At 41.3% G+C, this 13202-nt stretch overlaps 1 protein-coding gene and 1 pseudogene across 2 annotated transcripts in view; one reads left to right on the plus strand and one right to left on the minus strand.

The window, feature by feature from the left end:
• LOC127197513 (C-type lectin domain family 2 member D11-like) overlaps positions 1-13202 on the plus strand; it is a 142670-nt gene that overhangs the window by 94884 nt on the left and 34584 nt on the right. The gene's annotated exons all lie outside the window — the stretch shown is intronic.
• On the minus strand, positions 5868-12938 carry LOC127196921 (activator of 90 kDa heat shock protein ATPase homolog 2-like; annotated as a pseudogene).

Here is a 13202-nt window from a genome sequence, read left to right on the forward strand (position 1 = left end):
CTATACACTTTAGTAATACTTTTTTTTAACACTGAGCGTAAGGAAAAGCAAGACAAATTCCAGGCTATGAAGGCCCTCCTCCTGGAATGAAAAACCTACTTTGGTGAGATAACATGACTTACTTGATTCCAGTGTCTTCTGTGTCACAATTAACAGGAACTTTGAATTTACTTTGAGCAAAACACATTTTTTGTCTGCCTCTGATTATAGTGACAAACTCAAAGGATGCATGTCCACTCAGATAAATGTAAGTAACTATATCTCATAGTTTGCAGGTGAAGATTAGAGGTTTTTATATTTATTATTGACTCCTTTAACTCTTAAAGGATTACATACAGCAGATAAATGCCTATAAAACTGCAATTGCATGAACAATAGGCCATTTACCTATGACTTTTAGGTGACAACAATACCTATTATTAATAAAAAAAAAAAAAAAAAGACCATAGTCCTAAGGTTTTTAGGATGAGTATTTGTGCCCTAAAGAAATTAGTTTAAATTTTTATTTTTACCGTGTTTACTTTGCTAGAAAGATTTTGGTATTGCGGGAAGAGTTAGATTGATTCAATGACAACTGGGAATCTGCTTGTCTGGAGATAGAGCTGTATGTTCTAGGAAGGAACTTGGATGGACATTGGTTTGAAAATATCAGTGTTTGATCTTGAGCAGAGGGTAAGTTTTAGATATGAGAGCCTACATGTACTTTTACACACTATTATGTTAACAGGGCCCAGCACAAAGAGAATGTTTGTAAATATTTAGAACTGTATTTGCTGTCTTCCTTTAAAAACAGAAGCAGAAAGGCCAGGCAGTGCTGGCTCAAACCTTTAATCCTAGTACTTGGAAGGCAGAGACAGGCAGAACATAGAGTTCAAGGCCATCCTGGTCTCTACAGTCAAAGAACAAAAGACAAACAAAAAAAGAAGCAGAAAACAAAAAACAAAACAGAAGTGGTAACATTAAAACATAGCACCTGAAAAGTTGTTGAACCTAAAGAAAATATCATTAAAGTCTTACAAGTTTCAGCAATGAACACATCACATCGACCCACAGCAATTGCAATGAATGAGAGGAGAGATTTATAACCTGAGTACTGACCCTGGTGTATGCTGGGCCACATGAACACAGATGAACAGCATTTTGGGTTTCGGTGCCCAACAATTAGGGAAGTGGGGAGGGCATGACCAAGGGCTGAAAGCCGAGGGGGCCAGCTGGATAAGGAAAGAAATTATTCTGCAATTCTAGAGAGAAACAAGTGTCTGAACAGTGGTCAGGGGCACAAGTGGTATGTGGATCTCCATGCATGCATGTCTGTGTGCGCACTTTTATCTCTTCTTCTATACAATGCATATAGTAGTGGGACACTAAGTCATGCTGTCCTCTGAGCTTTATCTCTGAGGGGCTCCCAGTGCCAGTCTGTATTTCAAAGTGACAGTCTATTTTATATGCCACCACCGTTGTATGAGGAGTATTTTATCATGTCTCCACATTGTTGCCAACAATTGACTGAAGAAGATTCCACCCCAACATGAAGTGAGCCTCATGCTGACTCAACTTTTTAATGTACAGTTTGTACCACCTGTTGCCTGGGTGTCTTCATTACCAATTTAAATTCCTTTTTAACAAAAATTTAAATCATTCTCTTTCTATTCATCTTCTTCTTCTTCCTCTTACTCCTCCTCCTCCTCTTCTTCTTCTTCTTCTTTGTTGTTGTTGTTGTTGTTTTATTTTTGGTTTTGTTTGAGATAGGGACTAACTAGGGAGCTCTGGCTGGCCTGGAACTTGCTATGTTTCAAAGTTCTGAGTGCTGGGTTCACAGCCATATGTCATTGTGGATGGCTCTTTCTCTGTTTATTATATATATATATATATTTCAAATAAACATGATACAGTGGTAGGAACCACATTTGAAAGAAATCATATGTCACCTTGGGACTTAACCTTCTCTTGCATCCGTAAACAGTTTCTAAGAACCACAAGCAAGATTAGACATGTTTACAGTTACAATATAAGAGAGGATTTCCTGGTAACTTATCAATGTGTACACCTGACGCAATGCACCCCAGAAAACCCTCTTATGTTCTTATTTACTAAAGAAATTTCCAGAGATAAAACTATTTAAAAATTGTAAATCCTTTGAGCCATGTAAGCTCAAAAATCATGTTAGCATGGACTGGAGAGATGGCTCAGAAGTCAAGAGCACTGGCTGCTATTGCAGAGAACCCAGATTCAGTCAGTTCCCAGCACCCACCTGGTGACTCGTAATCATGTGTGACTCCAGTTCCAGAGGATCTGATGAGCTCTTCCGGCCTCCACTAGAACATCATGCACCTGGTGCACAGACATACGTGCAGGCAAGACACACATACACTTAAAGTATAAATACATAGGCTAATCTTAAAAAGGTATTGTAGAGATACTTAATGTGTCAGTCCATGCCCCACGGTGAGGTGTGCAACACTGCTGTAATTAAGCCCCATACCCTACCACTCATGCTTAAATTCAAACTAAAAAAAAAAATTTAATTCCAACTTTACTTGGTATTGAGCTGTCATGATTTTTTTTCTCTTCAGTAGAAATAAGACCATCAGCTTCCCCTGAGTTCAAGTACACACAAAGAACTGCTCAAGCTGCTCTAGCCAGCTGTGTGGAGCAGTGAATCCTGCCACAGAAGACTGATGACCCTCCCTTGTACCCTACCACTAAGCCCCATATGTCCCTGACAGATCCCTTTCTGTGTCCATGTTCATGGTTTTGGTCTTTTATTTCCCTCTAGATTCTACAGAGGCACATGGAAGACTTGTCTCTCTGAGTATGGCCCAGTTTCATCTCTCCCTGTACCAGTTATTCTCAGTAGATTATACATGTATTTGATTTTAGAAAGACTGAGGTAATATTATAGTCCTGGTCTTTATGCCTTGGCTTCTTCAGCTTTTGAAGAAATGTCCAGTAGCCAAGTAATTCTTCTTCCTCCATTGTATGCTTTAAATCAGAAGAGGCGCTTATGTTTATTTCAACAAGGGTGTCTGTAGCAACAGGTCCTTGCATCAGGCATTGTCTTCTACAGAAACAGAACCAACAGAGTATACATTATAAAGGAGACTGTGATGGATAACTTCAACTCTCGGCTTGACTCAACCCGGAATCATCTGCGAAGAGAGTCCCAACAAAAGAATTATTGTACTGGTTGACTAATCTGGCTGGGTAATCCAACATGAGGTGGAGGATCTGCATGCTGGAGAGGGGGAGAAGTAGACAATGCCCAACCCAGGAAACTCAACTGCCTCAGTATGGTGCAGAAAGCCTGGAAAAGCCCTAGACAGTCAGCGGTGAGGTGGAGGAAGCTGGAATTCATCAGCATCACCATTATCACCATCATTACCGTCATCACCACCACCCCCACCTCCACCACCCCCACCTCCACCACCACCACCACCACCATCACCACCACCTCTAACACCACCACCACCATCAACAGCAGTAGCAACAGCAGCGGTGTAGTCCCTAGCCCCAGGTACTATTCCACAGAGCAGTCTGCTGTTGAAGCACCCACACTAACACAGGTGTGTTTCATCAGTCTTAGGTAACCATTAGCTCATTTAACTAATTCCCCGAGATAAATGAATTCTTACAATACTTTATACACAGATGAGGTATCAAGGGATGAGTAACCAGATTAAGTAGACAGAAGGTGTGAATAATATTTTATTCAAAAGGCATGCAAATGGATGACCGGTATATGAGAATGTGCTTAACATCACTAGTCACACTCTGTAATTTTTCAAGATCTGCAAAATACAAGCCAATCCAAACAAGCAGTAACAAGCTTAGCAGAGGAGCTAGGTAACAAGCTCTATCTTGAATGGTATCGTAATCAGCTATGCAAGTAGTTTCATTATTTGTTAAGCAACACAGTACATTTGGATCATAAACAGAGTGCTGTGAAAAAATATTTTCTGTAAGATTATCTCATGAAGTACGACCAAGACAATCTAATTTTTCCATAATTTCCAAGAATTCATTTTAGAGAGTGGTGTGGTATGGAACTAACTTTTCCTTTCTTTCTGTTTGTCCTTCTTTCCGTCTTTCTTTCATCCATCCCCCCTTTTGGCAGTACTAGGGACTGAATCTAGGGTCTTGTGCCTACTAGAAGAGTTATTGTGCCAAAGACACATATCCCTGAACCTTGTTTTACTTTTTATATTCAAGACAATCTTTGCTGTGTTGCATAGGATGGCTTTGTGTTTACTTTGCAGTCCAGGCAGGCCTTCAACTCCCAGTCTCCTGATTCAGTTTCACAGGACGGGGTAGACGCCTGTAATGCCAAGTCTGCTTTGTAGTCAACAGTTTTCATAATGGCTTCGACCACAACCCCATTCACTCCATTAATAAATGGCCTTGGACAAATCCAAATAAAGACATAATATTTATCACTGTCTTGTGCTTAACTTGACCTTCTCTAGCTGGCTTGCACACACCTAATACTTAGTTTTAGGTACTAGTGTGCACCCCCACCTCCAATTTGGTTCCTATCTAGAAGCATACATGTGGCTTTCTGGGTGCCACTCTGTACAGACTTCCATACATCACCATGTGTGACCTACGGCAAGGAACTTCATTTATATTGTAAGAAGCGTGACCTAATAGTATAGGAGATGTTGTAGATACAGACTATTTTAACTGAAATATTTCTAGTTTTGTTGTTTATATAGAAGCTGCTTAGTATTTCAGGTTTCCTGTTAGAAAAGAGATATTCTAAAACAAACGAACAAATAAAAAACACCATTGATCTTTTTATTATGCACCATACCTTTTAAACCAAATATACAAAGAATTAAACTTTCTCAGGAACACAATGGGAAGAAAAAAGCTGAAGCCTACTACCCGCCAGAGGAAGAACTTGCCTCTTCGGTGGAGATTTTACACAGTTTTAGCAAGTTGTTCAACCACATTGCAGGAGAGACTGCAAACAGGTAAAATTGATTTTATAGATTGTTTACACTGTTAAAATTTAGTTGTCTTATAAAATGCCTATGTGTCGCGACACTTCCAACCAGGCAGTTTATTCAGGAACCTTTTCAGCAAGCTTCTTCTTCCCTGTACCCCAGCGCCCCTCTTATATCCTCTGCCTCACCCAATCAGCAGCTCTTACGTCGGTAGCTCCAATTGGTTCCCGACAAGGCGGGGTGCATACATCAGAACAAAGCACGGCCCACAACCCAAATAAGGACTTGTTTACCAGCCAGGAGCAGAATTGCAAGTCATCTTGCCTGGCAGGTTGCCAGGAGCTTCAGCTTCCCACACCTATGCTCTGTTACTTCTCTCTTAAAAAGGTACTTAATTCTGATATTTCAAAAATAGCTCTTTTTTTTTTTTTTTTTTTTTTTAAGAATGAAGGTATAACATGCCATTTATTGGTTTAAGCTTAAATCAACTGTAGCATGCTATGATCACCCTTAGCTTGGGGACCTGGACCTCACCTTCTTCCCCATGGAAAGTGAGATGACACCTAATTTCACTCAATGCCAAGTCAAGAATGCTTCAAGCAATGCTTTAAAATTCTGTACTTTTCATGAATTTCAGCCAATATAGCATAAATTAAGGGCCTTGGGAGAGGGGACTTCCTAAGGAAGAGGTAAGTAAAGCGGCCAGGTTTCTGCTTACAAAAGAATGTCCTTGGTGGGCAGTGGTGGCACACACCTTTAATCCCAGCACAGAGGCAGAGGCAGAGGCAGGTGGATTTCTGTGAGTTCGAGGCTAGCCTTGTCTACAAAAGAAAGAGTGTCTCAGACAGCCAAGGCTCTGTGTAACAGAGAAACTCTTTCTTGAAAAAACAAAAAAGAATGTTCCTATAAAACCTAACTCATTCAAGCATTCTGGGTGGTGAGCTGGCGTAAACCTTTTATTTCTCCAAAGAGATGCTTCTGCCAACAAAGTTTTGTGTTCTCTTCTTTACAGACAGGAACTCCTTTACAGTCCAATTGTAATTCTGTGTCCCCTGGAGCAGACACAAAATTCAGTGCAACGGTTGCATGGTGTTCTTCTGGCCAGTTTCTCCATCTCCACTTCATGATGATCTTCCTGTTTGTTAACTGAAAACACAGACATTTCACAGCTCCACATATTCTCCAGTGATGCTCCCGTCAAACATCTGGAATCTCTCTCCCTTTTCATCTTCCAATACAGCAGAAGATTTGGAGAATTTTTCACCAATTCTTTCACAGTGAAGATACTGTACCACTGCTCCACTGTCGCGACAAAGAGCTCTGTCAAGTGCAAGGCCACTGTGGGAATCCTCACACCCAGGGCCACTGGGGAAGCCTGCATTTGCAATGTGTTTTCAGTCAGTTTCCTCTAAAGAGTCAGTTCCTGGGTTGCTACAGTTTTGTTGGTAAAATCATTCCTATTGTAAATTCCATCTTAAGTGCCTTCAGGTACTCTCCAACCTCTTGCCCATGGGATTCACTTCTAATTTTGGAAGACTTACAGAACAATAAAACTTGTTTTAGGTCCTACATAAAATTGTCTAATCTGCTTGGGATAAAAGAGACTATTCTCTTAAGAGCCCCTAGAGACACTTGGTTTACATGTACCACAGGTCTTCCCTTGTCTCTTAATAAGCAAGAGATGATTTAGAGCCAACGATTTGACTCGAAGAGAAAACTCGAATGGGGAAATGTTGTAACCTGCTTAAATTCTATAGCCCTTCTGTTGAGACATGCTTTAGTTCCTAGCACCACTGTGATTTCTCTGTTAATACCCATTATCGCTCTTAGCATATCAGAAGCTATTTGCCTTCAATCTTCCATTTTGATCATAAAATGAAATTAAATTCAAGTACTCAGGCCTTACATGCTTAGGCCTGAGAGGCCAGGAGGGTTCAATGCTTGCTGCTTAGAATAAAACAATAGATGATAAATGCCTATTCAGCTTGGTTTAAAAATAAATGAAGTTCTATTAGAGTTAAGACCACAACATCCTGCTATGTTCCTTACTCCCTGAGAACTGGAAAAATCCCGAAGAGCTCCCCTACGCTAAAATCCCAGGCAATCAACTTAAAATGCTTTGCCTAGCTATGTGGACATTGTGCTGAGAAGAAGATTGATTCTTCTTATGTTTAACTGGTCAAAGTGATGCGATGCTCCCCACCTGGTTACCTGATTGTTACCTGGCTACAGTTTTCTGTATAAAATCCTGTCTTAGAAACAGAGCAACATCATAGTTTAGCTCCTGAGTCCCCAAGGCCCATGAGCATGGCCGGTCATGGCGTGTGGCATTCTAATAAACCATCAACGTCTCACTGACGTTGGCGACGGAGTGATTCACGTGGCAATTCTTGTATTATAACAATAGCCACGAACCAGGGTGTCAAAGGAATGCATGCAAGGCCGATATGAGGCAAGGATGGAGTCTCTGTGATTTACAAACACAAAATGACAGTTTACGTTCCAGAGAGGCAATTGGGTTGGCTAACTTAAAACCTCTAAAAGGGTTGTGATTTTCTCAGGGTAAAAACTGCATGTTATGCCAGTTTCTGAACAACTCATTCATTTCCACTAAAGTGCACGTGGACATCGTTTAGAAGATAATGCACACTTCTGGCTGAGGGGCGCTCTTACTGGCCCCACGACACTGAAGCTGCAAATAGAGAAACCTGTTAGAGCTTGGAGATGGACTTTCTCTACTCTAACATGCCATTCCCCTCTTGTATTAGATCAGTATTTGAGTCAACAAAATATCAAGGTGAGCATATACCAACAGCCAGTTTCTTCTATTATGAACATTAGCAGGATATGTTTTTTTCAATTAATGAGTATTTATAACATCATTAGTAACCAAGTCCACACGCTAGTCAAGCTTCTTTCACTTGACCTATATTGTCTCTTCTACCCTCTAATCCTGCCTGGGATTTAAGATGGTTTTTACTCATTTTTCTCCTGAGGTACCTGTTCACTCTGATCTTTTTGCCTTTTATTTATTTTATGCATCTAAATACTTTGCAGAGAAACAGCTTTAGAATGACTCTTTGGTATTTGAATCACAAGCAAAATGCAAACCAAAACGAACGCAAGCTCTTAGCTCCATTTTCTACAGGCCTTTCTCACTGTGGGCAGTTGAAAATCTCCTTGTTCAGGTGTCAAAGTCCTCAGAAATGGAGAAGGGGCTCTTCTTATTTATTTTTTAAAATATTTTATTAATTTATTCATATTGCATCTCAATTGTTATCCCATCCCTTGTATCCTCCCATTCTTCCTCCCTCCCATTTTCCCCTTACTCTCCTCCCCTATGACTGTGACTGATGGGGACATCCTCCCCCTGTATATGCTCATAGGGTATCAAGTCGCTTCTTGGTAGCCTGCTATCCTTTCTCTGAGTGCCACCTGCCTCCCCATCAAGGGGACTTGGTCAAAAATGGGTTTGTGTGAAAGTCAGTCCCCACTCTCCACTCAAAGGTGGAGAATGTCCTCTCATGATGAATGAGGATGTAACTACATGGTGCTTTGTATTTGATTTTTAATCATCCACACCTCTACCTCCTCCCCCCTCCCCCCGCCCCCAGCCAGGTCTTCTTGCTGTGTTTTACTAGACTCACATACCCCCAAATGATGTTTGTAATCCTTGCCTCCAAGTTAGCCCTGATTGGCTGAATAAATGCTTATACAATTGGGCAGGGCAGAGGGGAGTGGGTGTGGCTGAAATTGGAGGGCTTAGAGAAAAGGAGGATCATGGGAAGAAGGATACAGGTACCAGAAGAAGGAAGAAAAGAGCAGAGATGGGTTAGCACGCATAGGAGCACATGGCCAGATATACATGGGTGGAGGAAAGCAGCCCAGATAAAGAACATCAGCAAGTATTTGAGTTTATTTGTGGCAAGTAGCCCAGATAGAAAATATTAGAGCAGATGGCATAGTGTGGGGGCTTGGGAGGTAGTACAGATAGCTTAGGAGGTAATATCTGCCTTGCCTTAGGTGAGATGAGGTTATTCTAAAATAGAGCAAGTGTTGGTTTCTTTCATTGATTATAATATCACCACAATAGTTATGCTATTTAATAAAAAACATTATTGGCTATTTTATAAAATACTGCAACACATCATGGTGAGCTTGAATCTGTGGAAGAAAAGCTACAGTTATCTAGAGTCTACATGTATAGACTGGTCCTAGGTGTACTGATACTAGCTGGCTGGTATGACCAGGCCTTGGTGAAAAAGCACTCAGTCATTACATTAGCGTTTAGGTGGACAGCTGTTGTGTGCTAAGCAAACTGTTAGGCAGTGGTAAAACAGTGTCAGAAAGACAACATAACCTTTGTCTTCATATCCCTTGCTCTCATAGTTTATTCATTTTGAAAACAAAAAAGCAGAAAAGGTCAGGGTTTTATCTAGCGCTCTCTACTCCCCACCCCTGCTTTATAGTGTGAGCTAAGAGCCACAGAACAAAAAGCTTCCTCTGTGACCCAGGCAGCTGCTGCAGGCTTTTTCCCAGAACTGTTTGCTAAGCCCAACCCGTCTGTTGCTGGCTGATGGCCACATCTAAAATCCTGGAAGCCTTCCAACAAACCCCAGTCCTTCCCTCCCCCGGCACAGTGTGCCTAAACTAAGATCACTTTTGTCTTCTTTCCCCTAGATTAGCCCACAACACTCTAGTCTTGCTTGTAGGTCACCCTGGACTTTAGGGATTTTATTTCTGTGTAGACCAGCCTCATCTCAGGATGTTTGAGAAATGACTTGTGGAAACTCCCTAGCTGGGGTTTTTTGGAATGATTCTGACCTTGAATTACACAGAGTGATACATCATGTTAACACATGGTTTTGTTTTCCGTGGTACTGACATAGTATCCAGAGGGTTCTAAATGCTAGATCAATACTCTATTACAGAGTGCTGAGCTATATGCCTGGCCATCTTTATCTTTGGTGTTTTAAGAAAGGTTCTCACTGATTTGTCCAGACAGGCTTTGAACTCACTCCTTAGCTCAGGCAAGCCACACTTAACTGACTTTCTGACAGCATATTTGGAAGATCCTGATGATAGACCACTGTGATACAAGGGCCACAAGAATTATTATGCCCCTACTAAATGCATCCACGGAATTAAAAGCCTGGGGAATTTTCTGGCACAAAGGAGGAGGTAGAAGAGGATGAGTAGGTGAGGTCAAGTCTATGGAAAGAACAATACACAGACCAGGAAGGTACAGAGAGAATTCTGTTCACAGTGATACAGGGTAAAGTTACTTGGTAAAGGAAGTTGTATCAACTTTCTGATGCTATGACAAAGCACCTGATATGGTCCACTTAGAAACAGAAGAGGCTCATTCGGTAGCAGTTGCATAGGTTTCAGACTATGACTGTTGGCCTCATTGCTTCTGGGCCTGTGTTAAGTCAGGCAGCCCATCAGGATCAGGGGTTATGAGGTAGATCAGAATTTACCAACCCATCCCAGGCAAGAAGTGAAAGGAAAAGCACAAAAGACCTCACACAATCTGCAGAAACTGCAATCCAAGGTCAGTGGAAATTCTTAAAAAGAAGCTATGTCTGCAAAGACTGGCTGATGAGAATTTCAGCAGTACAGAGATGTTGGTATGTTGTGACAGACCAGAAGAACTGAAATTGGATTTCAGGGTCTCTGGGGCAAAAAAATAGGCCTACAGGAAAGATCAGGCATGATAAATGTCTGACTAGCTGTGGGGAGAAGCCAGTCTTGCTGCATTCCTTTCTACCCATAGGAGGTAGGAAACCAGCCTACAGAGAGAACCAGGACCATTTGCAGTTTTGGCGCCCTCTCACAACCAGTCATTTTAAAACACAACATTCCCTTTCATATCTCAACCAATAAGCACTTGCCAGGCTGGAACTCCCCTGCTTTGGGCACACTGGGAGGTCAAGGGACTTACAAATTACCCTCAGCTCAGAGCTACATGTTCTTCTCCTGGTGCCACTGTGTTGGTGACTGTCAGAGCCAGACTCCAGCCACAACTAAAGATCCTCTTGTGCTTGCATCGGTTTCGTCTCCTGGTCGTCTTTTGGGGGGTCTTGTGAAATAGGCACAGCAGCTGCAGGTCTGGAGACTAACTACCTCATCTCAGGCTACCTTTAGCCCTGAATTCCTAGACTACTTCTGTGTTCATCTAACACATCCTGTGACTAGTAGAGAAAAGACTAATAGTCTTAGTAGACTACTAGGTCCCACAAGATAATAATGTCATCAGATAGTACCTGAGGGCCCTAGGAGAGACTGTTGCTCCCCGTCTCTCTGATGAGACTACCATTGTATTTTAAACTCACCTTGATTTATGATGTTCTTTGTTCTGTTAAAGTATAAAACTTCACAAAATTGTTTCCATGTTGGATCATGGAATTTGGAGTAACCTGAATCTGTGTTCCTGCGTCATGGTCACTCCAAATGGTTTCACAATAAACTACCTCTTATGCCCTTTATGGTGAGAGCTGTGTTCTTGCATTGACACAAGTGACTAAAACTCCTCCCAGTAGACTCCAGATCTTAAAGTTTCTGTTATTTCTCAACCAACTGTGCCAAGGCACATAGGCTGCTGGGAGACATTTAATATCCAAACCTTAACAGAGGTTAATTGGAAACTATTTAATCCCCTCAAAAAACAAAACAACAACAAAATACAAAAGCTACACTGAAACTAGTTTTCTACATAATGTATCATCCTAACAAAGCTACAGGCACTCAAAAGCAAGCCTTAACTCTTCAATTATTTGGTGGCTAACTGCATTCCTTTGACCCATTTAAAATTCTTCTCAGGTAAATGAGTCCTCACCCTCCAAGCTTTATATACAAAGGGATATATAATTTATTACCACAACCAGGAAGAATCAGCCATGTAAGTCATCCACAGAATGGGAAGTTCCTGTTTCAAGAAACATGGAGTTCTGGTGAATATGAATCAGCTACCTCAGGGGAAGCACATCTGACAACAGGAATATAACAAGGGCAGTGTAGAAGGCTCTCTACAGACTTGAATAACAGCTAATGAGGAAGATCTTGGCTCTGTGAGAACAGAAAGACATTTCTCTGCTTTGTTAGACAAATATGGGTGTTGGCTGTTTTAACTGGAAAGTACCTTTTGCAGAAGCCAGGAACAGAGACAGCCTCTGGTGTTGGCAGTAGTGTGTGGACTGTTAAGCCTGGGTGGTTTTCTTAACCACATTGGGTTATACTGCAACTAGCTACAATTAACAGGCATTGGCTCTATCTAGTTTTTTTCCTGTTTCTTTATAGGGTATTATTATTTGTTACCTTTATTTTGTCACAGAAGGGAATAACATAACTGCAAAATAAAATTCCCCTTCTAAGAAAGTCAATAGCTCGGGCCTCTTCAATCGTGCATTAGAGACTGATTTGGACTACAGGTGGTTTCTGCAGCAGCATGCTTTTCTAAAAATGTGTTTCTTTGAGACTATCAGGTACAAGACACAATTTTTTTTTATCTTAATCTTCCCACACCTTACCTCCAGCTCTTCTGTTTCTGTCTCTTATCCCCTCCCAATTTCACATTCTTTTCACAGTTGCATCTCTGAAGAAAGCTGACCCTCCATCTCCTGGCACCACTGCCATTAGCTCCTTGGTGAGGGGTAGAACCCTGTGATTCCCTTTCTTATCCTAGTCCCATATTTTTCTTTAATTATGTTTGATTTTCTCCTTCCTATCAAATATTTTAGTAGGTTTCTGTCTTTTAATCATAGATGGACAAAGTTGATCTCCATTGCTCTCTGATGGCTACAGGCAAATCCTGTGAGAAGAACCTCCGTGAGGAGGCATGCCTTAAGCAAAATTGTGAAGAATGTCAGAAGTAATTTTACTTCTTTTTTTTTTTGGCATCGTTCCCACCTTCTTACAGGAGTTGCCACTTTGCAATTGCGAGGTTTCATTACCATCCTTTTCACCAAAGTTGCAAACATCAGAATTTCCCATCTTTCACTTTACCCACCCCCCCTTGTCCCATAACCTCTTACACATCAGCCAGCATTTGCATAACAAGTACTATCTACAAGGGCCAGGCTACTTCTTTTATTTAAAAAAGGGGGCAAAGAAAGAAAAGAAAAGAAAAACCCCAACTATTGGCTTTAGACTCACAAAGGTCTGAGACAGTGCTGTTCCATGCCATCCCAGTGGCAAAACTTATTTTTCAGTTTTCTTGAAATTGATTCCTCTTCTCATAGCATTTTCCAGTGTGTG

This window comes from Acomys russatus, chromosome 13 (assembly GCF_903995435.1).
Source record: "Acomys russatus chromosome 13, mAcoRus1.1, whole genome shotgun sequence".
Classification (NCBI taxonomy): domain Eukaryota; kingdom Metazoa; phylum Chordata; class Mammalia; order Rodentia; family Muridae; genus Acomys; species Acomys russatus.